The following is a 24,659-nucleotide window of genomic DNA, read 5'->3' on the forward strand; positions in this document are numbered from 1 at the left end:
GTTTAGTTTAGAGATACAGAGCGGAAATAGACGGTCCACCGAGTCTATGCCGACCAGCGATCACCCCGTATACTAGCACTCTCCCACACAATTGTAAATTGTCCCTAGTGTGTGTAGGATAGTGTTAGTGTGGGGGGATTGCTGGTCGGCACTGACTCGATGGGTCGAAGGGCCTGTTTCTGCATTGTTTCTCAAAACTAAACTAAACTAAAACCTATGACACGGTTGAATTATGGCCACCTGCCCTAATATCTCTGTGGATGACTTTCTTTTTTGACAATGCTCCCACAAAGACCCTTGGGATGTCTGCGTTTAAATGACAACGCACAAATGGAATCTGTTGTCGTAACCGCAAGTTCAGCTTTGGTTTTTATTTCAGAAAACATTTATGAAAAATTCCACGACAAGCTTTACCGAAACCAATTAAAAGCTAATATTACACAACTGGAATGGAGCAGTCACATAACTACTGATGGATTTCATGATAACATAGTGGCAAAACTGCCTGTAAGGAGTTATGGCAGATACAGGATGATTTGCACACCCTGACAAGCCAAGAGTCAAGATGGTTTACACACAAAATGCTGGAGTAACTCAGCGGGGCAGGCAGCATCTCTGGAGAGAAGGAATGGGCAAGGTTTTGTGTCGAGACCCTTCTTCAGACTGATGTCAGGGGAGAGGAAAATACATAGATAAGGAAGGTAGACAAAGGTAGATAAGGAAGTGTAAGATGTGAAAATAGGACAAAGGAAATGGAGATCAAGGAAAATGTAGAATAGATCATTGTGAGAGGAGAAGATAACAACAAAGCAAACTGAGATAAAATGTAGTTGGAGACAGTCAGACTGGTCGGAGAACTGGGAAGGGGGAGGAATGGAGAGAGAGTGAAAGCAAGGGTTACTTGAAGTTAGAGAAGCCAATGTTCATACCGCTGGGGTGTGAGCTGCCCAAGCGAAAAATGAGATGCTGTTCCTCCAATTTTTTCATTGGGCTTCACTCTGACAATGGAGGAGGCCCAGGTCAGAAAGGTTAGTGTGGAAATAGGAGGGAGTTAATGTTTAGCAACTGGAAATTCAGGTTTAGGCGGACTGAGCGGAGGGTTTAAATGATAGAAGGATCAGTAAGGTCATTGGAACAACAGTACAGATTTCTGCAGAGGACAGAGCGGAAACAGACCGGGTACCAGTCCATAATTCTCCCTCGTACCAAGTCAGCAGATTAAGAGCTGACCACTGAAAAGGGGACTCTGCTACAGTTTCTGAGAACTCAATTGCAGCAACTGGCAGATAATGCAGCGCCTTTTAAGGGCCTCTTGTCCCACTTGGCGATTTTTTCGGCGACTGCCAGCTTCAAAATCCAGTGGCGACAAAAATAAATGTTGCGCTACTGGAGGAAATACCACGCGTCAATGCGTCGTCACGCCGCAACTTTTTCGGTGACCTGATACGTCGGTCAATGATGCCGGCAGTTGCCGAAAACATCGTCAAATGGGACAGGCCCTTCAGTGTGCCGTCTAGGGAATTTTATTTCAGAATAAAAGGATGTTCCTTTAGAATGATGATGGGGAGGAATTTCTTTAGCCTGAGGGTGGTGAATCTGTGGAATTCGCTGCCTTTGAAGACTGTGGTGGCCAAGTCAATGGATGTTTTAAAAGTGGAGATTGATAGATTCTTGATCAGTACGGGTGTCAGGGGAAGGAAAGTACTGCAGATGCTGGTTTAAATTGAAGATAGACACAAAATGCTGGTTTAAATTGAAGATAGACACAAAATGCTGGTGTAAATCAGCGGGACAGGCAGCATCTCTGGAGAGAAGGAATGGGTGATGTTTCCGGTTGAGACCCTACATCAGGATGTCGGGTTATGGGGAGAAGGCAAGAGAATGGGGTTGTGGAAGCCAAAACTTTATGGATATTGATATATACTTGATTATAAAGAGTGTCAAAGGTTAAGGTGAGATGGCAGGACAACGGGGTTGAGGAAAAAATAAATCAGCCTTGATTGAATGGCTGAGTAGACTTGGGCTGAATGGCCCCATTCTGCTCCTTTGCCTTAAGGTCTTATAATACTTAATGGTTCAATGGTGATTTATTGCGACATGTACCAAAGAACAGTGAATTTCTTATTTTGCATACAGTTCAGTGACAATCCTACCATACAACGGGCGCAGTCATACTAAGTATAAAGCTGTGAGATAGTAGACCACACTGGGTCGCCATGTTTTAGGTGCCATCTTGTACCTCTCAAGTCCACAATTTTTTATAATGTTGCTAAAATGTTTCTTTTTGTTTTCAGACATTATTAAATCGTTAATGCGGTATTCTTTAGATGCATTGTTAGTTTAAAAAGTGAATACTTTACAAGAAAATACTTGTGTATTTCAAGTAAATGATTCTTACATTCTTAATGTACTTGTCTGAATTAACAGGAGTACATAGAACACAACATTTTACATTAAAGGGACTGTCCCACTTTCACGAGCTAATTCACAACCTTTTTTACTCGTGGACATTTTTCATCATGCTAGAACAACGCCCTGACCTACTTGATGCCACGAGTATCTACGACCTACCTACGACCTACCTACGAACTCCTACGACCTTGTGACGACCATGCTGCGAGTATGAGTCAAGGGCAAACTCAACAGAGGTCGTGAATTAGGTCGGTAAGTGGGACAGGCCCTTTACTTCTCCCAAACAGATTACTCTTTCTTACACATTCTGTACCAATTAGCAAACGTGTTAATAAGCTGTGTGTTATCAAATCCTATCCCTTGTGCAGGAAAAAGATAACTTTTATAAAGCAGAAGTCCACAATTTTTTATAATGTTAGTCTTCACCGTTGTCCTTGGGTCATCCTGGCACGACAATATGTCTATGTCCTCCACCACTGTTCCATTGCCGCAGGCTAGATCCATCCGCTTGGAGCGACGCCCAATCTGCTGACTCGACCCACTCCAAGGCCTCCTCGACAACAACCCATGATCGTGCCGACCTTCGCCTGCGACGGCCATCGCTCAGCTTCCCGTAGCCGACCCAGAGCGCCCCCTTGCGGCACGGGAGGTGAACTCCAGCCCGCTCACTCGCATTGATCTTTTCATCCATCCACCACCATTGCTACCTCAGTGAAAGACTCAGCAATCTAATGCAGCAACATGGCTTTCCACTTGTAGTCTGCCAACATCTGTTCAGTAGCAGCGAGAAGAAGAAAAACCCAGTTTTGATATGGTGCATTAACAAAAGATTTGGCACTTTTAAACCTCAAGATAGCTAAACTAAGTTTATTGGTATTTGCTTTAATAGTATTTATAGGTTACAACTATTTGATTCCACTTTTCTACGATGTTGAATTATATGGCCAGATTTTGGCTAAAAAGAAATAACTAAGGATTAAGTTGAAGGCAAAAAGATTGAATATGAATCTGTGGGGGGTAGGGTGTATGGAACAAGCTGCCAGAGGAGGTAGTTGAGGCAGGGATTATCCAAATGTTTAAGAAACAATTAGACAGGTACATGGATGGAACAGGTTTAGAGGGATATGGGCCAAACGCAGGCAGGTGGGATTAGTGTAGCTGGAACATGTTGGTTGGTGTGGCCAAGTTGGGCCGAAGGGCCTGTTTCCACAGTGTAACACTCTATGACTCTATGACATGAATTTTCACTTCACGTACATGGTGTAATCTAAAGATTCCAAGCTTTTTGAAAATCAACCAAACATTTTAAATTTAAATTTCGCAATAAAGTAAATCAATTCCATGTGTGTTGTTTGATTCAAAATTGATTGTAAGGATCTTGGATCTAGGCCAGAGGCTTTCTAAATCTAGTGAAAGAAAGTGAGAGGAAATTTCAATGTGTTCATGCAACGACTGTCAAAGGTAAATAATGTCCCACAATTTTGATTGATGTTTAAGGACAATGTGTTTAAGAGAGAATGTTTCAGGGTTGCATGGTGGCGCAGCAGTAGAGTTGCTGCCTTACAGCGCCAGAGACCTGGGTTCGGTCCTGACTACAGGTATTGTCTGTATGGAGTTTTTACGTTCTCCCTGCAACCGTGTGGGTTTTCTCCAGAATCTCCAGTTTCCTACCACACTCCAAAGATGTACAGGTTTGTAGGCTAATTGGCTTTGTCTAATTGTAAATTGTCACGAGTGAGATGGATAGTGTTAGTGTGCGGGGTGATCGCTGGTAGGCATGAACTCAGTGGGCCGAAGGGCCTGTTTCCGCGCTGTATCTCTGAACTAAACTCATAAGCCATCTGATACTTGGCAGAAGGAAATCAACTTCATTAATAAATCAAATATCTAACTTTTGCACCAAAATGATAGATCTTTTTTCCTTATGATTTAAATATCACACACAGAGCATAATAGTAATAGGGCGATCGTTGGTTTGTTGGTCCGAAGTTTGTACGTTCTCCCCGTGACCTGCGCGGGTTTTCTCCGAGATCTTCAGTTTCCTCCCACACTCCAAACAGGTGCAGATTTGTAGGTTAATTGGCTTGGTATAAATGTAAAAATTCTCCCCAGCGTGTGTATGATAGTGTTCATGTGCGGGGACCGCTGGTAGGCGCGGACCCGGTGGGCCGAATGGCCTGTTTCCGCGCTGTATCTACAAAACTAAAAACTGAAGCTGAAACTAAACTAAACTTTAGGCGGGAAAGGGAGATGGACAGGTGGCTGGGTTGAGATGGTGTGGACGAAAGCCTTGATCGTTTAATCGGCAGAACAAGCGACCGACTCTGTTGATGGGTTGTACGTTGAGCATTCATTCATCCTAACCAACAGCGCTGCTCGCACTCCCACATACAAATACGCACCCCATTTGTTGTGTGGGCACAGTGACAACATGGACTCAGAAATAATAAAAGCCATTATCATGGCATGTACCAAGGGAAGGAAGAGAAGAGAAACAGATAGCACAATAGTTTTTTTTATCCTCTAGTAATAACATGAGTATAAAGAGTATATAAAGAGTAACATTTTAGGCCACCAGTACGATCCCTGTGCTGTCATTATTAATATTTTCTTTATTATTTTATAACAAATGACTGAAAATATTTTGTAATAAGGTGAACCCTAGTTTTTATGCAACTCTATATATATTATGATCTCTAATACACAAAGTCGAGCCACAGTGATTCATCTATTCCCAGGACTACTTAAAGTCTTATTTATCTCATCTTGCAGAAGAAGCATACATGAAGACCAAAATATCAGTTCTGAATACAGTTTTCAATGAGAAGATAGTTGGACGTAGCTTCATCTCCTGCATCACGCTGTTATGTACATGCATAATGGTTAATGAGGGCCATTAAAGGGATTGCCCATCGGCGCAGCTGTATAGTTGCTGCCTTACAGCTCCAGAGACCCAGGTTCGATCCTGACTACGGGTGCTGTCTGTGTAGAGTTTGCACGTTCTCCCCGTGACCTGCATGGGTGTTCTCTGAGATCTTCTGTTTTCCTGCCACACTTCAAAGTGTGCAGGTTTGTAGGTTAATTGGCTTGGTGTAAATAAAAATGTGTGTGTGTGTGGGGTGGTGTTAATGTGCAGGGATTGCTGGTCAGCACGGACTCGGTGGAACGAAGGGCCTGTTTCTGCGCTGTATCTCTGAACTAAATTAAACTAAACTAACTCAAAGGGTGCGAAAATGTCTCCTATCACTTATGAAAATGATCACGGGTCGGCACGGACGGGCTGGGCCAAAGGGCCCGTTTCCCTGCTGTATCTCTAAAATAAACTCAACTGAATAAATCACTAGATCTTTGACTATTCGCAGGTTCAGGTAATGGTTCATGTGCAGGGAAGTGGTGCTGAGGTGGGAACCCACCCATGCTCTTATTGAATGGTAGCACAAGCAAGACGGGCTGAATGGCCTGTCTCTGCTGACTTGGGACCTTCAGGACACTTCATGTGTCTTGTGTAATTATATGTCTTTAGCTGCTTGAATTCCAAGCTCAGATTTCTGAGCAGACGTTTGCGTATTGTTTAAATGCTCCTAAAGGTTTGAATGTAAATTTGATTAAGAATGAAATTGGAGGCTATATATGTAAATATCAAGATAAAAGATCAAACATTGTGGGATATTGTGATTCTAATTATGTTGAAATAATCTAGGTTGTGGGATTTAAATGCTAATAAAGGAGTGTCTTAGAACATATATTAATTATCATTCCAGAGTAGAGAAATATTTCAATGAATTAATTTTGTCATGTGGATTTGTGTAAGGTGAGAGGGGCAAAGTTTAAAAGATGTGCGGGGAAAGTTTTTTATGCAGAGTGGTGGTTGCCTGGAACGTGCTGCCAGGGGGCAGATATCAGGCAATTAAATTATCCCACCACAACGCTAGAGCAGTCCTGAACTACTATCTACCTCATTGGTGACAGATTATCTTTGATCTGATGTTACTGGCTTTATCTTGCGCTAATCGTTATTCCCTTATCATGCATCTGTACACTGTAAATGGCTCGATTGTAATCATGTGTTTTCTTTCCGCTGACTGGTTAGCACGCAACATAAGCTTTTCACTGTACCTCGGTACACGTGACAATAAAGTAAACTGAAGGGGTGGTGGTGGAGGCAGATACAATAGTGGCTTTTAAGAGGCTTTTAGATAAACATAGATATGCAATGAGTGGGGGGGATAGGGATCATGTGCAGGCAGAGGAGATTAGTTGAACATGGCATCATGTTCAGAACGATGTTGTGGGTTGAAGGGCCTGATCCTCTGCGGAATTGATCCATATCCCACGACTATTAATTTCTCTTCCGAGACTGAATGAACCGAAAGTGGCTGCTCAGAGCTTTTGTAAAGAACAGACTTGAAGGAAAAAAAGCACAAAGTGGGGGATTACTCAGAGGGTCAGGCAGCATCCCTGGAGGACATGGATAGGCGACCTTTCAGGTTGGGACACTTCTTCGGACTTCATCCATGTTCTTCAGAGATGCTACCTGATCTGCTGAATTACTCCAGCGCTTTGGATTTTGCTCAAGATTCCAACATCTGCAGTTCCTTGTGTCTACCAGACTCAAAATGGACACACTGACCTTTACTCGTCAATCTTTGGATGTTACTTGTAATCATGTTTGATCTAGTTTAGTTTCGTTTAGTTTCGTTTAGGGGTACAGCGCGGAAACAAGCCCTTCGGCCCACCCAGTCTGCACCGACCAGCGATCCACACACATTAACGTCACCCTACACACACTAGAGACAATTTTACATTTATACCAAGCCAATTTACTTACAAACCTGTACGTCTTTGGAGTGTGGGAGGAAACCAAAGATCCTGGAGAAAACCCACGCAGGTCACGGGGTGAACGTACAAACTCCTTACAGACAAGCACCCGTAGCCAGGATCGAACCTGGGTCTCTGGCACTGTAAGGCAGTAGTTCTACCACTATGCCACCATGCCGCTTTATATCATCATAATGATATAGATGTAAATGTAAGAATTTAAGCTACAACACTTTTAGATCATCAGTGAATAACATTTGAAATCTACATTTTTTTAATTTGCTGCTTGACGCTTTTCCTCTGTCGAATTGATATTGAGCAACTGTAAGCTTATTTAAATCTTTGCTTTTGCCAGTTTTAAGCTTTTAAACCCTTCAAAATCCATAAGATTAGGTTGATTTATTGAAAATTGGAGATTGACGCACTGGGAAATGATTTATCTAAATTGTCAATTTTCTCAACATTATTTTCCCAAATGACTGAAAATTGCCAAAACATAATATTCTTTGCTGCAATGGGAATGTACCAAAATCTAGAATGAATGAATGAATGAATGAATGAATGAATGAATGAATGAATGAATGAATGAATGAATACGTTTATTGGCCAAGTATATTCACATACAAGGAATTTGCCTTGGTGCTCCGCGCGCAAGTGACAACATGACATGCAGTGATATTAGAACATAAAACATGTCAGTGACACATAAACATTAGGAATGACACATAAAACAAGTGTCAAGTAATCTGTATTTTTCAACCAGCCTGAAAATATTTACAATGAATTGCACATAATCGGGACTAGATAATGTTTGGATGATTATTATGAACTTCTATCACTATATTTCAGAATTGTTTCAATTCAAAGTGGAAACAGGCCCTTCGGCCTAACCATGCCCATGCCAAATGCCCCATTTATACTAGGCTCACCTGGTTGAGTTTGGCCCCTATCCTTCTAAACCTGTCCTGTCCATGTACCTGCCCAAATGTCATTTAACGATTAGACAAAAATGTGATAGACTGAGAGATGTAATTTGTATACCAGTCACCACTGGAGTCGAATTACTCATTGATGTTATATTATCCGGGTTTGCAACTGTTCAGTACTGCCTCTTGGAGCTACGTAAGACTACTTAATAATCAGGAGTTACTAAAAGGATATAATGAGGGGAAAATAATCTATATAGAATATCCTGGCATATGGAATTTTGAAAGCTCTTTAGTTTAGTTCAGTTTAGTTTAGTTTAGTTTGGAGATACAGCGCGGAAACAGGCCCTTCGGCCCACCAAGTTCGCGACGACCAGTGATCCCCGCACACTAACACTATCCTACCCACATTAGGGACAATTTACAATTATGCCAAGTCAATTAACCTACAAACCTGTACGTCTTTGGATTGTGGGAGGAAACCAGAGATATCTGGTGAAAACCCACGCAGGTCACGGGTAGAACAAACAAGCAAGTCTGAAGAAGGGTCTCGACCCAAAACATCGCCTATTCCTTCTCTCCATAGATGCTGCCTCATCCGCTGAGTTTCTCCAGCATTTTTATCTACCTTTGATTTTTCCCGCATCTGCAGATCTTTCTTAAACAACCCATAGTCAGGATCGAATCTGGGTCTCTGGAGTCGTAAGGCAACAACTTTACTGCTGCACCACAGTGCCGCCAACCTCTTCTTGGAGTGTAGGAGGTTGAGGCGTGATCTTATAGAGGTGTATAAAATCATGAGGGGATGGGGATCATGTGGTTGAATGCAGAGTCTTTTACCCAAGGTAGAGGAATCAAGAACCAGATGGCATAGATTTAAGATGAGAAGGGAAATATTTAATTGGAACCTGAGGGGCAACTTTTCCACACGCTGGATCATGGGTATATGGAACGAGGTGTCAGAGAAAGTAGTTGAGGCAGGTAACATAACAACAATTAAAGGATATTTGGGCAGGTACATGGAGAGGAAAGGTTTAGAGCCGGGGTCGGCAATCTATGGCCCACGGGCCAGATGCGGCCCGTAACCCAAAATCATCCAGCCCGCAGGCGTATATTTTTTTCAATTAGTTTTCGCGACCTGGAAACTGTAGCCAGTCCCGTGAACGCGAGCTGATCTGGGAACTGCAGCTTGTCCCGGGGCACGCAGACGACCTGGGCGCTACAGCCAGTCCCGGGGACACGAGCTGATCTGGGAACTGCAGAAAACGAATTGAAAAACACGTGAAAACTAATGCGAAAAACAAGACCAAATGTCACACTATAGCAATAGATGTGGCCCGCCATCCGCTCACATACGTGGGTCCTGGCCCCTATGCAGAACACGGTTGCCAACTCCTGGTTTAGAGGGATATGGGGCAAATGTCTTGATTAGAATTGGTGACAAGGGTTATGGGGAGAAGGCAGGAAAATGGGATTAGAAGGCAGAGATCAGCCATGATTGAATGGAGGAGTAGACTCGATGGGCCGAATGGCTTAATTCTACGTTTAGATCTTATGAACGTGAAATGCAGCCAGGTGGGATCTGTGTAGATGGGGCATCTTGGTCGGCATGCACAAGTTGGGCTGAATGGCCTGGTTCTGTGCTGTATGGCTCTCTGACAATTTGAAGGGGTGGATGGTAAATGGGACCAACAGCTGAAGCAACTTGGTCGGCGCAGACGAGTTGGGCCTATTCCCATGCTGCATAACTCTATGGGTCTATGACTATGACTCTGTGGTTCCAGTTGCCTTTTACTTCTTAATGGTTCGACGTTGTGCTCTCGGCAATCTTGTAATTTGGATAACTTTAGTGACTCTTGCATTTACACCAGGGATGTCTCATTCATTGCTGCAGTCACTTGACTTGAGATATGCTAATGGTTTGCAATGAGGTAGAATTTATTTCCCATTCATCCCATTAATGACTTTAAAACATTACATGTAAAATGTGAATTATTCCCAGATGGTCGCGGTCTAGACAATCGTGAAATGTACTTTCACACTGTTGGAGTTCCACATCTCTTGTGGGACGACTGCTGACTAGAACTTGGCGCTGTTGCTATGTTTTAGGCTGAATATTCTTCAACTGATTCCATCTTGAAGCAGAAATGCTTTCTAAATGTTAATTTCCCCTCATTAATTAAACATCGCAGCTTTTATTTTGAGCTTTAAAAAAAAACTAAATCAAGATACATTTAGACAGTTTATCTGGGGAGTCACTTTGACTCGTTCTTCTGATGGTTTTATTCCATCTTTAGCTCTAGGGGCTAACGGAATCAAGGGATATGGGGAGAAAGCAGGAACGGGGTACTGATGTTAGATGATCAGCCATGGTCATATTGAATTTTTTCTATTACATATCTCAAATTGTGGGGTACAGAGGCAAATAAATAAATGATGGGTCTTTGTCCCAAACATTATGGAGGGCACTGTCGCTGCCAGAGGAGGTAGTTGAGGCTGGGAACAGTTAGACTGGTACATGGATAGAACAGGTTTGGAGGGATATGAACGAAATGCAGGCAGGTGAGACTAGTGTAGCTGGGGCATGTTGGCTGATGTGGGCAAGTTGGGCCAAAGGGCCTGTTTCCATGCTGTATCACTCTATGAAACTGAATATTGCTACAGGGGGTTCACCTTCTGAGTATCTCAACTAATATGTAGATTTTCCTCAGCTAATATATCACCCTATTCAAATAACCCTATGGGCTTCAGTCGATCATTAGTACCCTAGTGTGTCTGAACGATGCCAGCGAAAGCTTTCTCCTCCAGAAGAGACATGGAATAACGAAAGTTCATGTGGTCCATCAGAGCCATCTTCCACTAGTCAAAGAGTCATATAGCATGGAAACAAGCCCTTCGGCCCAACTTGTCCACACCAACCAACATGCCCCATCTATACCAGTCCCACCTGCCTGTGTTTGGCCCATATCCTTCTAAACCTATCATGTCCATGTATCTGTCTAAATGTCCCTTAAACGTTGTGACAGTCCCGTTTTTAATGTCTTTGGGATGGACGGAGCTGCATTTAAAATTCTCTGTAATTTCTTGAGGTATTGGCCAGCCTGTTACCAAACCAAACCGTAATAGAAACATAGAAACATAGAAAATAGGTGCAGGAGGAGGCCATTCGGCCCTTCGAGCCAGCACCGCCATTTATTGTGATCATGGCTGATCATCCCAAATCAATAACCCGTGCCTGCCTTCTCCCCATATCCCTTGATTCCACTAGCCCCTAGAGCTCTTTCTAACACGCTCTTTAATCCATTCAGTGATTTGGCCTCCACTGCCCTCTGTGGCAGGGAATTCCACAAATTCATAATTCTCTGGGTGAAAAAGTTTTTTCTCACCTCAGTCTTCAATGGCCTCCCCTTTATTCTAAGACTGTGGCCCCTGGTTCTGGATGCAACCCGGCGGTTTGCGCTCCACAGAGCACCTGTAGATGTTTGTAAGAGTCATTGAAGACATGCCAAATTTCTCCATCCTCCTCCACTCCCATAGTCATAGAAACATGGTGGACAATTCAGTTCACCATAATGTTATCCAGGCATAAAATTGTCCCCAGTGTGTGTAGGATAGCGTTAGTGGGTGGGGCGTGGGGGGGGGGGGGAGAAATCGCTGGTCAGCACGGACTCAGTCGGCCAAATAACCTGTTTCCCTGCTATATCTCGAAACTAATCTAAAACTAAGAATGAAGCTCATTTGATCCACTAAGACCTTTCCTACAAATGCTCAGGTCAATACAACGATTATACCATCAAGACATTGCCCAAAGCAACCCAATTCCTTTGAAATGTATCATAACATATCATAATCGCTACCGATCTAATTTTAATGCTAATGATAGTCGTGTTATTTTGAAACGTCACGGCAAGTTTTATATTTCTGCGTGTCTCGTGAAATCTATCTTCTATTCTACCACACACTGATTTTCCCGACCTTGGATGTCCTAGTTCTAACGAAAGAAGAAGTAAACAAAGATTCACATTAATATAATGTTTTTCACATCCCTGTCAGGATATCCTAAAGCACCTTGCAGCCCATGAACTATTTATGGCGCAGTCACTATCACAATGAAGTGAGCTATTTTGACAGCCAGAGGTTTTTTTAAGCAATAAAACTGCTACATTGCATCTGCTAAAGGGCCAAAATAACAAAAGTACCTATCTTTAAACAGTTACAATGGATCCATCAAGAGCACATACAAAGTCATTATTAATCCTTAAACCTAATGGATTTATTGTGTTGGACTGTATCTGTACAATATGCATTGGGCCTGTCATTCTTAACCAAGACTGTAACTTTTGCCACCTCACATGTGCTCCTCTTGACTGTGTAGATTAAATAGTGTGTTTAATTTAGTTTAGGGTAGTTTAGTTTAGTTTAGTTTAGTTGGTTTAGGTTAGAGATACAGCGTAGAAACAGGCCCTTCGGCCCACCAAGTCCGTGCCGACCATCGATCCCCATACACTAGCACTAACACCAGCACTATCCTATACGCTAGGGACAATTTACAATTTTTACCGAAGCCAATTAACCTACAAACCTGCACGTCTCTGGAGTGTGGGAGGAAACCGGAGCACCCGGAGAAAACCCACGCAGGTCACGGGGAGAAACTCCGTACAGGCAGCACCTGTAGACAGGATCGAACCCGGGTCTCTGGCGCGGTAGGCAGCAACTCTACTGGTGTGCCATTGTGCCGTGTGACGGAATAGTGACCTCGTGAGCTGGAGTAGTGAGTGGGCCTCAGGCAGTGGATCCTGAGACATTTAGTTGACATCTCAAAGTCCTTTTCCAGTAGTTTGAGGTGTCAATAACTGGAGACATAAAGAATTATTTGAAGTACATCAAAATATGTTTTTTTAATATATAATTCACTTGAAAATACCTTTTCCGCATGTAATTTCATTAGAAGGAATAATATTATAAATATTAAAAAGTGCCACTGTAGCAACTTCTCCAAATGTAAACAGTAATTTCTCCCAAAAGCTGTGGGCAATGGAAGGTCATTATCAATGCTTTTTCGCGGGCACCAAAAGGTGCTGATGCACACGATTCGATAGAAGTATATAAAATGATGAAAGGCATAGATAGACCAGATAGTCAGATGTGGCCCTTGTGGCTAAAGGGATCCGGGGGTATGGAGAGAAGGCAGGTACGGGATACTGAGTTGGATGATCAACCACTATCATATTGAATGGCGGTGCAGGCTCGAAGGGCTGAATGGCCTACTCCTGCACCTATTTTCTATGTATCTATGTAACCTTTTTTCCCAGGCTGGAAATGTCAAGTACTAGAGGGCATAGCTGTAAGGTGAGAGGGACAAAGTTTAAAAGAGATGTGTGGGACATGTTTTTTACCCAGAGTAGTGGATGCCTGGAACACGCTGCCAGTGGTGCTGGAGGGGGCTGATACGATAGTGGCGTTTAAGAGGCTTTTAGATAGGTGGCGCATGGATATACAGGGTGTAGGAAGGAACTGCAGATGCTGGTTTACACCAAAGATACGCACAAAATGCTGGAGTAACTCAGCAGGACAGGCACCATCTCTGGAGAGAAGGAATGGGTGACGTTTCAGGTCTGAAGAAGGGTCTCAACCTGAAACGCCACCCATTCCTTCTCTCCAGAGATGCTACCTGTCCCGCTGAGTTACTCCAGTATTTTGTGTCTATTTTTGGATATGCAGGGAATGGAGGGATTATGGATCAGGTGCAGGAGATTAGTTTAATTTAGTATCATGTTCGGCATAACCATTGTAGGCTGAAGGACCTATTCCTGAGCTGTACTGTTCTATGTTTAATTTAGACATGCAGCATGGAAACAGACCCTTCGACCATCAATCACCCGTTCACACTAGTTGTATGTTACCCCACTTTCACATCCACTCCCTACACACTCAGAGCAATTTACAGAGGGCCAATTAACCTACAAACCTGTATGTCTTTGGGATGTGGGAGGAAACCGGAGCACAAGGAGGAAACCCACGCGGTCACGGGGAGAACGTGCAAACTCCTCGCATCATATGTACTGTGATTAATAATTATATGTGCCACGGAGCTGGGGGAAAAAAAAGCAGTTTATTTTTTTAAAGATGCTGCAACATCACAAATAAAAGCACAGGGTGGTCATATATAAAATAACATTCATGAAATCAATCTCATTCATATCTAGTGTGGGAAGGAACTGCAGATGCTGGTTTAAACCAAAGATAGACACAAAATGCTGGAGTAACTCAGCGGGTCAGGCAGCATCTCTGGAGAGAAGGAATGGGTGACGTTTTGGGTCCAGACCCTTCTTCAGACACTGTGGTCACCCCAGATGATTGCCAAGAGAATGATCAGTTCATGCCCTTGACCGTGACAATGTCATAAATGCAAGGGGGTGGAGGAGTGGTGTGGAGGGTGGCTAATTTTCTGAAGATAGAACCTTTACCCCAGTAATTTGAATTGAAGATGAATATTGGGAAAATGATTTTAAAGATGACGTGAATTCTAAAAAGGCAAGTGAGAATCATCATTGCTGTCACACCAGAAGGTGGGTGGGAAGGAGGAAGGAGGGGGAGGTTGGTCACAGAGGTGCTAGTGTGTCTCATCTCTGAAACACAGCCTCTGTTTATTCAACGGTTCTGCTGGAAAGGAAGATCATAATGAGTGGGACTAGAGCACATAATGTTTTTAATTATATATAAAATAAATTTATACTTTCCTATGAATTAGCTCCCAACAACAGTATCGTAACTTTTGTATCTTGTTAAATGTGGTTAATAGCAACATGTTTTACAGAGAGTGGTACTGCCCAGTCACCCCAAATGTGTGTGGGTTTGGTGGTTAATTGACCCCTGTAAATCGTCCAGAGCATGTAGGGAGTGGATGAGAAAGTGGGATAACTTAGAACTAGTGTGGACGGATGGTCAATGGGCAGCTTGGACTTGGTGGGCTGATGTGCCTGTCTCCGCACTGTATCTTCTAAACTAATCATAGAACAGGCACTGACCTCCCCACTGTCAAAGGGATCCATAGGAGGCACTACCTCATAAAGGCATCATCAAAGACCCACACCACCCTGGCCACTCTCTCATTTCACTCCTGCCATCGGGAAGAAGGTACAGGAGCTTGTAAACTCTAGGTTCAGGAATAGCTGTTCCCAACAACCATCAAGTTCGTGAACACTACAAAATACTAACCTCAACAATGGACTTCAGTCTGAAGAAGGGTCTCGACCCGAAACGTCACCTATTCCTTCGCTCCATAGATGCTGCCTCACCCGCTGAGTTTCTCCAGCATTTTTGTCTGTCAACAATGGACTATCTTTGGTTGCTTTTACGCTAGGATTGGGGTTATAATTTTTTCTTAAAGGGCCTGCCCCACTTACGCGATTTTTTTTCGGCGACTGCCGTCACCCGTCATAGTCGCAGCAGGTCAACGTTGAAAATCCAGCGGTGACCAGAAAAAAGGTACAACTCTTCGGGCGACTACTCACGACGAAACAGGCATCACCCCACGACATGTCGACACGTGACACCTGTATAGTCGTGAGTAGTTGCGCAAAGAGTCGTACCTTTTTCTGGTCCCGCTGGATTTTCAACATGTTGAAAATTTTCGGCCACCTGCTGCGACTATGACGGGTGCCGGCAAATCGCCGAAAAAATTACGTAAGTGGGACAGACCCTTTATTATGATACAGGTAAGAATTTCATTGTTCAGTTTTTGCTACATATGACAATTCAACCCTCTTGATTCTTGACCTGAGCCTCATCGTTGTTGGCTTTGGGCTTTACTGGGACACAGTACTCAAATTGTAAACACAAAGTGCTGGAGTAACTCAAAGGAACAGGCAGCATCTCTGGAGAACATGGATAGGTGATGTTTCGGGTCAGGACCCTTCTTCACACTGATTGTAGGGGCAGGAAAGAAAACTGGAAGAGAGGAGGGGCAGGACAAAGCATGGCAAATAATAGGTGGAACTGGGTCAAGGGGGTCTCTGCTGGGCAGATGGTTGGATAAAGACCAGGGATGAACAGGCGGAAGGTGTGAGACAAAAGGATTGAAGATTTGCGAATTGTGAAGCTAGAGGAAGGAATGCAGCTGGAAGGAGAGAAATATGTGCGAGTCCAGCTGAGGCACAGGGGAGAGAGGGGTTGGGGGGGAGAAAGAAAGTGGGGTGGTGGAAGAAGGGGGAGGGGAGGGGGTTTGGAGTTACCTAAAATTGGAGTATTCAGCATTCATAGTGTTGGGTTGTCAGCTACCCAAGCGGAATATGAGGTGCTGTTCCTCCAGTTTGCATGTGCCCTCACCTTGGCAATGGAGGAGGCCCAGGACAGAATGGTCAACGTGGGAATGGGAAGAGGAGTTAAAATGGTTAGCAACTGGTTACAATGGCGGTGAGTGAATCTGAAAGAGATATCGTAAAACATGAAAGGATTAGATAGGGTGGTTTATATGTTTTAGTTTTGTTTAACTTGCATTAGGTCACCCGTAAATTAGGGACACTTTACAGATGCCAATAAACCTACAAACCTGCACGTCTTTGGAATGTGGGAAGAAACCGGAGCATCAGGAGAAAACCCACACAGGTGACAGGGAGAACTTGCAAACTCTGTACAGACAGCACCCGTAGTCAGGATCGAAACTAGGTCTCTGTCGCTGTAAGGCAACAACTCTACCGCTGCGCCACCATGCCTCCACGGATGTAGTGAAACAATTCCTCGGGTTAAGAACCAGGAGGTACTGAATGATGTGATGGGCGAAATGTAGCATGTAAACAAATTATTTTACGCATTGAATAGTTGGAATTTGCAAGACATCGCCAGAAGGAGTTGTGGATGCAGATTCAATCTGAAGTTCAAAACAGAACAGAATAAGTGCCTGAAACAAGTTGTTACCTCAGGGAGAGGGCATAGATTAACTGTATAGCTCTTATAGAGTCAGCTCAGACTCCTTGGGGTAAATTCTATGTTACTTTGGAGATACAGTGTGGAATAAGACCCTCTGCACCAATGAGTCCGTGCCGACCAGCGATCACCCCGTACACCAACCAGCACCATCCTGCACACTAGGGGCAATTTACAATTTTACCAAAGCCAATTAACCAACAAACCTGTACGTCTTTGCGTTTCCCGGAGGTTTTTGTCAGTCTCCCTACCTGCTTCCACTACCTGCAACCTCCGGCAACCACCTGCAACCTCCGGGAACCGCACGGAAACCTTGGGTGGGGCGCAAAGTCTCCAGAGGTTTCCGTTCAGGTTTCCTAAGTGGGACAGGGGCATAAGTAAGGAACTCTACCGCTGTGCCACCGTGCCGCACTAAACCATGTAACCATGTTGGATATGTTGTATATCAGAAACGTTTGTGAAATAATTCATAATAATGTGTAGGGGATGTAAAAACAATATGCCCCAATCGTACTCATGTATGCTATATTTATTTTTTGAAATGTATCTAATTTGCATTTCTTAGTGTCAAAACAGCTTTATGCTCTGAAAATCATTTCCTTCCAACGCTAGCTGAAGTGTGGATGGCAAGACTGGAACTAAAACAAATGTCACATTCAAGAAAATTTGGATAAACTTTTAGAAACAATTTACTGCATTCTGGAGTGAGATTTTGCAGATCGGTTTGTTCTGCTGTGCCCCAAGTTTTGAATGTAATGACAAGGCCATAAATCACAGGGGTGACAGGATCGTTAGCAGTTCCATATGGCAACAGTGAGATTAATTGTTGTTTATGACACCAATTCATGACCTGAAATTCATTTCAATGGAGAAGCTGAAAGTTGGATTTTTTTTTTTGACTAAAAGCTTGACTTGGGCGGCACGGTGGCGCAGCGGTAGAGTTGCTGCCTCATCACGCCAGAGACCCGGGTTCGATCCTGACTACAGGTGCTGTCTGAATGGAGTTTGTACGTTCTCCCTGTGACCAGGTTTTCTCTGACTGCTTCGGTTTCATCCCACACTCCAAAGACGTGCAGGTTTGTAGGTTAATTGACTTCTGTAAAATTGTAAATTGTCTGTGGTGTGTAGGATAGTACTATTGAATTTATTGAATTAAATTGAATACTTTATTGTCACAGGTGACAAGTCACATTGAAATTCGTTGCTTGCCAACCCAAGGTATGCAAATAGTCACCATGTAGAGGGCGCTGAGAAAGTTACAAAGTATCCATGCTGGGCGCTCCTTTGTTCTCCCTCCATCTCCTCACGGCAGTTCCTCCTCGCTCCAGGTCCTCCATTGTTCTTCCCCCTTCACGCTGTCCCCCCACCCAGAGTCCTCCTTTGTCCTTTCCCCCGCCTCTTACAGCGGTCCCCCCACGCTGGGTCCTCCTTTGCTCCTGGTGGCGCGACCTCCAGCTCCGTTCCACACATACCAGTGTGCTGACGGTGGGCCGAAGGGTCTGTTTCCACGCTGTATCTCTAGAGTGGAAAGGCTGAGCAAATCTAATCAGGCAGGTGTTTCCGCGGGCACACAGCAGGTCTCTCACTGCATGCCAGCACTTAACCTTCATTTCCAGTCCCCGTTGTCAAACCAGGAGTGATGCAACCAGTCAATATGCTGTCCACTGTACACCTGTAGAAGTTCAAGAGAACACCGAATCTCCTTAATCTCCTGAGGTCAGAAGGTCATAAGTGATAGGAGCAGAATCAGGCCATTCGGCCCATCGTCTACTCCGCCATTCACTCATGGCTGATCTATCTCTCCCTCCTAACCACATTCTCCTGCCTTCTCCCCATAACCCCTGACACCCGTACTAATGAAGAATCTATCTATCTCTGCCTTAAATATATCCACTGACTTGGCCTCCACAGCATTCTGTGGCAAAGAATTCCACAGATTCACCACCCTCCGACTAAAGAAATTTCCCCTCATCTCTTTCCTAAAAGAACGTCCTTTAATTCTGAGGCTATGACCTCTAGTCCGAGACTCTCCCACTGTTGGAAACTAGTTGCGACACTTGAGGAAACACCATGCATCAATACGTCACCACGCCGTGAATTTTTCGGTGACCTGATACGTCAGTCAATGATGCCAGCAGTCACCTAAAAAATCGCCACGTTGGACAGGCCCTAAACTGCCTTAGTAGCAACCTTAGAAGCCAATCGAACCAATTCAATTGAAACCTACACATTAAAATGTTTCTGGAATCTTACTGACACTGTAAAGCTGTTTTGACACTAAGAAATGCAAATTAGATACATTTCAAAAAATAATTATGTGATACATGAGTAAACTTGGTGTTTTTTTTACATCTTCTTAACATTATTATACAGTGCAGCGGTAGATTTTGTTCTTGTTTTAGTTTTAATTTCTAGATAGAGCATAGAAACCCCCTTTGACCCACCGAGTCCAGGCCGACCATCGATCACCTGTTCATACTAGTTCAATCTTATCCCACTTTCTCATCCACTTCCGACACATTAGGGACAATTTCACAGCGGGCTAATTAACCTACAAGCCCTGCATGACTTTGTGATGCGGTGGGGAAACCCGGGAACCCAGAGGCAGTCACAGTGAGGACATGCGAACTCCACACAGACAGCCCTCCGAGGTCAGGTCTCCAGCGCTCTACCAGCTGCACCACTGTGCCTCCCTAACTGATTAATTTATGGTAGTCACATATTTGTGTGGTGAATATAAAGCACACAACATTGTACTTATCAAAGGAAATACTCTCAAAGAGTATCAAGGAAAGTACTCTACAGACTACTCCAAGATTGTGTGTGATCATGAGTGAAATAGGCTGGGGATAAAAGCATAGTGTTCCTTGCCCAGAGTAGGGGGGTTGAGAACCAGAGGACATAGCTTTAAAGGTAGGGCAGAAAGATTTAATAGGAACCTGAGGGGTAATTTTTTTACACAAAGGGCGGTAGGTATGTGGAACGAGCTGCCTGAGGAGGTAGTTGAGGCAGGCACTATCGCAACGTGTAAGAAACATTTAGACACGTACATGGATAGGACAGGTTCATAGGGATTTAGGCCAAATGCTGGCAGGTGGGACTAGTGTAGATGGGACATGTTGGTCAGCATGGGCAAGTTGGGCTGAAGGGCCTGTTTCCACACAGTATGACTTTGACTATCATTTAAGGATTGACATTTATAATGCGAAAAGGGGACTGAATCCCAAACAATTGCACAGTCTGAGCAAAATATTTTTAAAATATAAAATGCTGCCTTATCTAACTAATTTAAAGTCTCGCTTGCAAAATTGCAATATGTTCAGACATCTCCCACTCACATGGTAATCTTTGCTGCTTTTGACAAAGCCTCCATCTGCTGAACTGGGATGGCTCTAAAGGGGATGTACAATGCTTCAGAAATATGGAGATTTTTCTGCTCCCACATAAAGATCTGTTTAACTTCAATGATCTTCATTTATCAGGCATTCGGACCAGGATGCTATCTGACCCGCTGAGTTCCTCCAGTATTTTGTGTCTTTTCTTGGCAAACTAGCATCTGCAGTTCCTTGTTTCTTCATTCCAACCATGCTCTCCTGAAAACATTGATTCCTCACTGAAGTTTGATTCTAGGTATCCATTCCATGTAGTTAATATTTTTCCCATGGGATTATATGGATATAATGTCATAGCGTCATAGAATGTGGAAACAACCTGCCCAACTTGCCCACACCGACCAACGTCCCATCTGCACTTGTCCCACTTGCCTGCATTTGGCCAAAATCGTTCTAAAACTCTCCTGTCCACGTACCTATCTAATTGTTTCTTTAAAGTTGCAATTGTCCCTGCCTCAACTATCTCCTCTGGTTAGCGTGTTTCATACACCCAATACCCTTTGAGTGAAAAAGTTACCCCTCAGATTCCTATTAAACCTTTCCCCCTTCACCTTAACCCAAATTTTCAAATTCCAAAATGCCTTAATTCCAAGAACATATTTCAGGATTTCAAAACACAAAACTAAAAATAAAACCTTTCTTTTCAAACAATTAGTTGGAGACTGCTTTGAAATCTCTTTACTAATCTGCTTCCCACAGATGCATTTTGTTGTATTCATCTCTATTGAATGAGTTGAGTTCATTATTACCTGTTGCCTCAGGGAATTCTATCTTTCAAAATTATACAAAAAACATTGTACCAAATTGTAAACCAAAGAGTTGATATTAAAATCAAAAAGCAACATAATAGATCATGAAGCAGAATAATAAAATAAAACGTATTAACTCTTTATTGTTGCTGTCACAATTTAAAATTACAATTTTCATCTGGACAATTAGACTATGAATGGAGATCTTTGTGATATCTGTTCAGCAAAATGTTGTTAAATTGCTTTGTTGCATATTAAACAGAGTAACTTGAGTGAAATTAGCTGAACCTCTTGGTCTGTCAAGCAGACACATGGATTTTTATTATAAAAATCAATATTAATATTCCTCAAAACATAAACTCATTAACTCCCTTCTAACATTGCAGCTACAAATTCATCAACGTGCTTTCGGTATCTACACTTTCCATCTCTGTGGTAACTTCACTGACTCCCACGTGTTTCTTAACTGCTGGTTGCGATGGTTATCTCTATATTTAATTTGTCATTGAATCCCACCCTGATCTCTCTTTTTTTGACTCTGTGCACCGTTCTACACCTTCGCTCGGTCCGCCTAGGCCTTTGCGATCTCCCGGTCACCAAACACTTTAACTCCCCCTCCCATTCCCACACTGACCTTTCTGTCCTGGGCCTCCTCCACTGTCAGAGTGAGGCCCAGTGCAAATTGGGGGAACAGCACCTCATATTTCGCTTGGGCAGCTTACACCCCAGCGGCATGAATATCGATTTCTCTGACTTCAAGCAACCCTTGCATTCCGCCTCTCTCCTTCCCTCCGCCACCCTAGTTCTCCGACTAGTTTCACTGTCCTCCTGATTAATGTGACTGATATCTGGCTGTGTGCCTTGTGGTCACCTTCCTGTCAGCTAACAATGAACCATTCTACATTTCCTTGATCATCGTCTGCTTTGATTAGTCGTTTTCACACCTTACCCTACCATATCTCTACTCTCCCCCTCCCCTGACACTTAGTCTGAAGAAGGGACTCAACCTGAAATGTCACCCATTGCTTCTCTCCAGAGATGCTGCCTGTCCCACTAAGTTACCCCAGCATTTTGTGTCTACCGTTACTGATACACTTAATAGAAACATAGAAAATAGGTACAGGAGTAGGCCATTCGGCCCTTCGAGCCTGCACCGCCATTCAAATGATCATGGCTGATCATCCAACTCAGTATCCTGTACCTGCCTTCTCTCCATACCCCCTGATCCCTTTAGCCACAAGGGCCACATCTAACTCCCTCTTAAATATAGCCAATGAACTGGCCTCAACTACCTTCTGCGGGAGAGAATTCTAGAGATTCACCACTCTCTGTGTGAAAAAAGGTTTCCTCATCTCGGTCCTAAAAGATTTCCCCTTTATCCTTAAACTGTGACCCCTTGTTCTGGACTTCCCCAACATCGGGAACAATCTTCCTGCATCTAGCCTGTCCAACCCCTTAAGAATTTTGTAAGTTTCTATAAGATCCCCCCTCAATCTTCTAAATTCTAGCGAGTACAAATCGAGTCTATCCAGTCTTTCTTCATATGAAAGTCCTGACATCCCAGGAATCAGTCTGGTGAACCTTCTCTGTACTCCGTCTATGGCAACAATGTATTTCATGCCATGTCAATAATACTCATGCACTCCTGTAAACTCTTTTGAGCTTATTCCATTATTAAAACTCGTCATCCTTGTCGCTCTGCTCCTTTCCCCTCCTCTGCATCCTCACCTCTTATCTCAGTCCCCTATTTCTCTTTTATACACCCTCTCTCCCCCCCCCCCCCCAGTCTCCATCCATCCATAACTCTCAGTCTGGCTTTGCATTTAATGTCCTCTTCTTTCCTTATTTGACACCCGTTTGCCTCTTTTTCACCTCTTGCCTTTGTCTCTCTTCCAATCACCCCCCCCCCCCCCCCCCCCCACCCCACCCCACCTTTGCCTGTATCCACCTATCACTTGCAGGACTTTGTACTGTCTCCCACTCTCCTTTCCAGCTATCTCTCTTTCCCCTCTCCCCCCCCCCCCCCCCAACGCCAATCCAAGAAAGGTCCCGACCCTGTCCATTGCCTCTACAGATGCTGCCTGACCTGCTGAGTTCCTCCAGCAGTTTATTCTTTGTTCAAGTTCCCAGCATCTGTAGTTTCTAGTTGAATCTTGCATTATTTCTTTTGTCCATTAAAGCATTGCAGCTCAAATGAAAGGTCATTAACCAGAACTGTTAACTCTGTTCTTCTCTCTCTGTTTCTCTCTCTGTTTCTCTCTTAACAGTTAATTGTTAACTCAGTTCATGTCATCCCTTTGGGATGGTGACTGGCCTGTTGAGTATACCCAGCAGTCTGTTTTCATTCCTTCTTACGTTAGCGCACTAATAATGGCAGCAAGTTAAGACTTCTGTTTAGAAATCATTGGGTTTCAAACTTTCCCATGCTCCGTGGTCATTCATTCTGCACCGGCAAGGAAAATCAAAAATGACTTGTTGTACTTACCTGGCTTAAACCGCCAAAGAAGTTTCAATTGATAATCAGTGTGTTAAACAGGTCATGTACATCATATTAAGGTATTGGCTGCAATGATGACAATAACAAAACAATTCATTTAGTTAATAAGCGATGTTTCAGGTCAGTCTGAAGAAGGGTCTCAACCCGAAACGTCGCCTATTCCTTCTCTCCATAGACGCTGCCTCACCCGTTGAGTTTCTCCAGCATTTTTTGTCTACCTTCGATTGTTCCAGCATCTGCAGTTCTTTCTTAAACATTTAGTTAATAAAGTCAGTTGTGAAGGCGTTTGCTACCATTGTGCATTTATGTGGAAGATTCTCCTGAGGTGCCAATGAAGTCAGTCTAAGCAGACAGCACGACCACGAATTGACTTATTGGCTAAACGAAACCAAAGTCTTTTCATACGGTGCTTGAATTTAGCTGTAATGAAGTGGTGCAAAAAGACCTGTAATTTCAAAATTATATCTCTGTTAATTCATATCCTTGGAGATTAGTGTCACACAGTCTCCCTGGATCTGTTATAGTTGTTTATAATGAGAAAGAACATAGAACACAAGGAGCATCAGAATTAGTGCAATATTTAAATGAGGCATAATAATGTTCGCGTATAATTACACACTGTCAGTAATCTCCAGATCTCCAGCAGTGATTGGCATCAAATTATTAATTATCTTTCGAGCATAGAAATTATTGTTTGCAATATTAGCATAAGAAAGATTAACGTCTCGATGTGACTACCGTGGTAGCAAGGTGTTAACTCAGTAATTGCCAGCCAGGGAAATAGACAATGGATACATAGTTTAACATAGGAACATGAGATGATCAGCCATGACCATATTGAATGGCGGTGCTGGCTCGAAGGGCCGAATGGCCTACTCCTGCTCCTATTTTTCTATGTTTCTATGAGTTAGGGGGAGGTAGTCAGTTATCTATGAGTTTC

The 24,659-nt window shown here is 43.4% G+C and overlaps 1 protein-coding gene across 4 annotated transcripts in view; it reads left to right on the plus strand.

The window, feature by feature from the left end:
• The window catches only part of tafa1 (TAFA chemokine like family member 1), a 389,094-nt gene that overhangs the window by 266,623 nt on the left and 97,812 nt on the right, over positions 1-24,659 (plus strand). The gene's annotated exons all lie outside the window — the stretch shown is intronic.

The sequence above is a fragment of the Amblyraja radiata genome, chromosome 18 (genome assembly GCF_010909765.2).
Source record: "Amblyraja radiata isolate CabotCenter1 chromosome 18, sAmbRad1.1.pri, whole genome shotgun sequence".
Taxonomy (NCBI): domain Eukaryota; kingdom Metazoa; phylum Chordata; class Chondrichthyes; order Rajiformes; family Rajidae; genus Amblyraja; species Amblyraja radiata.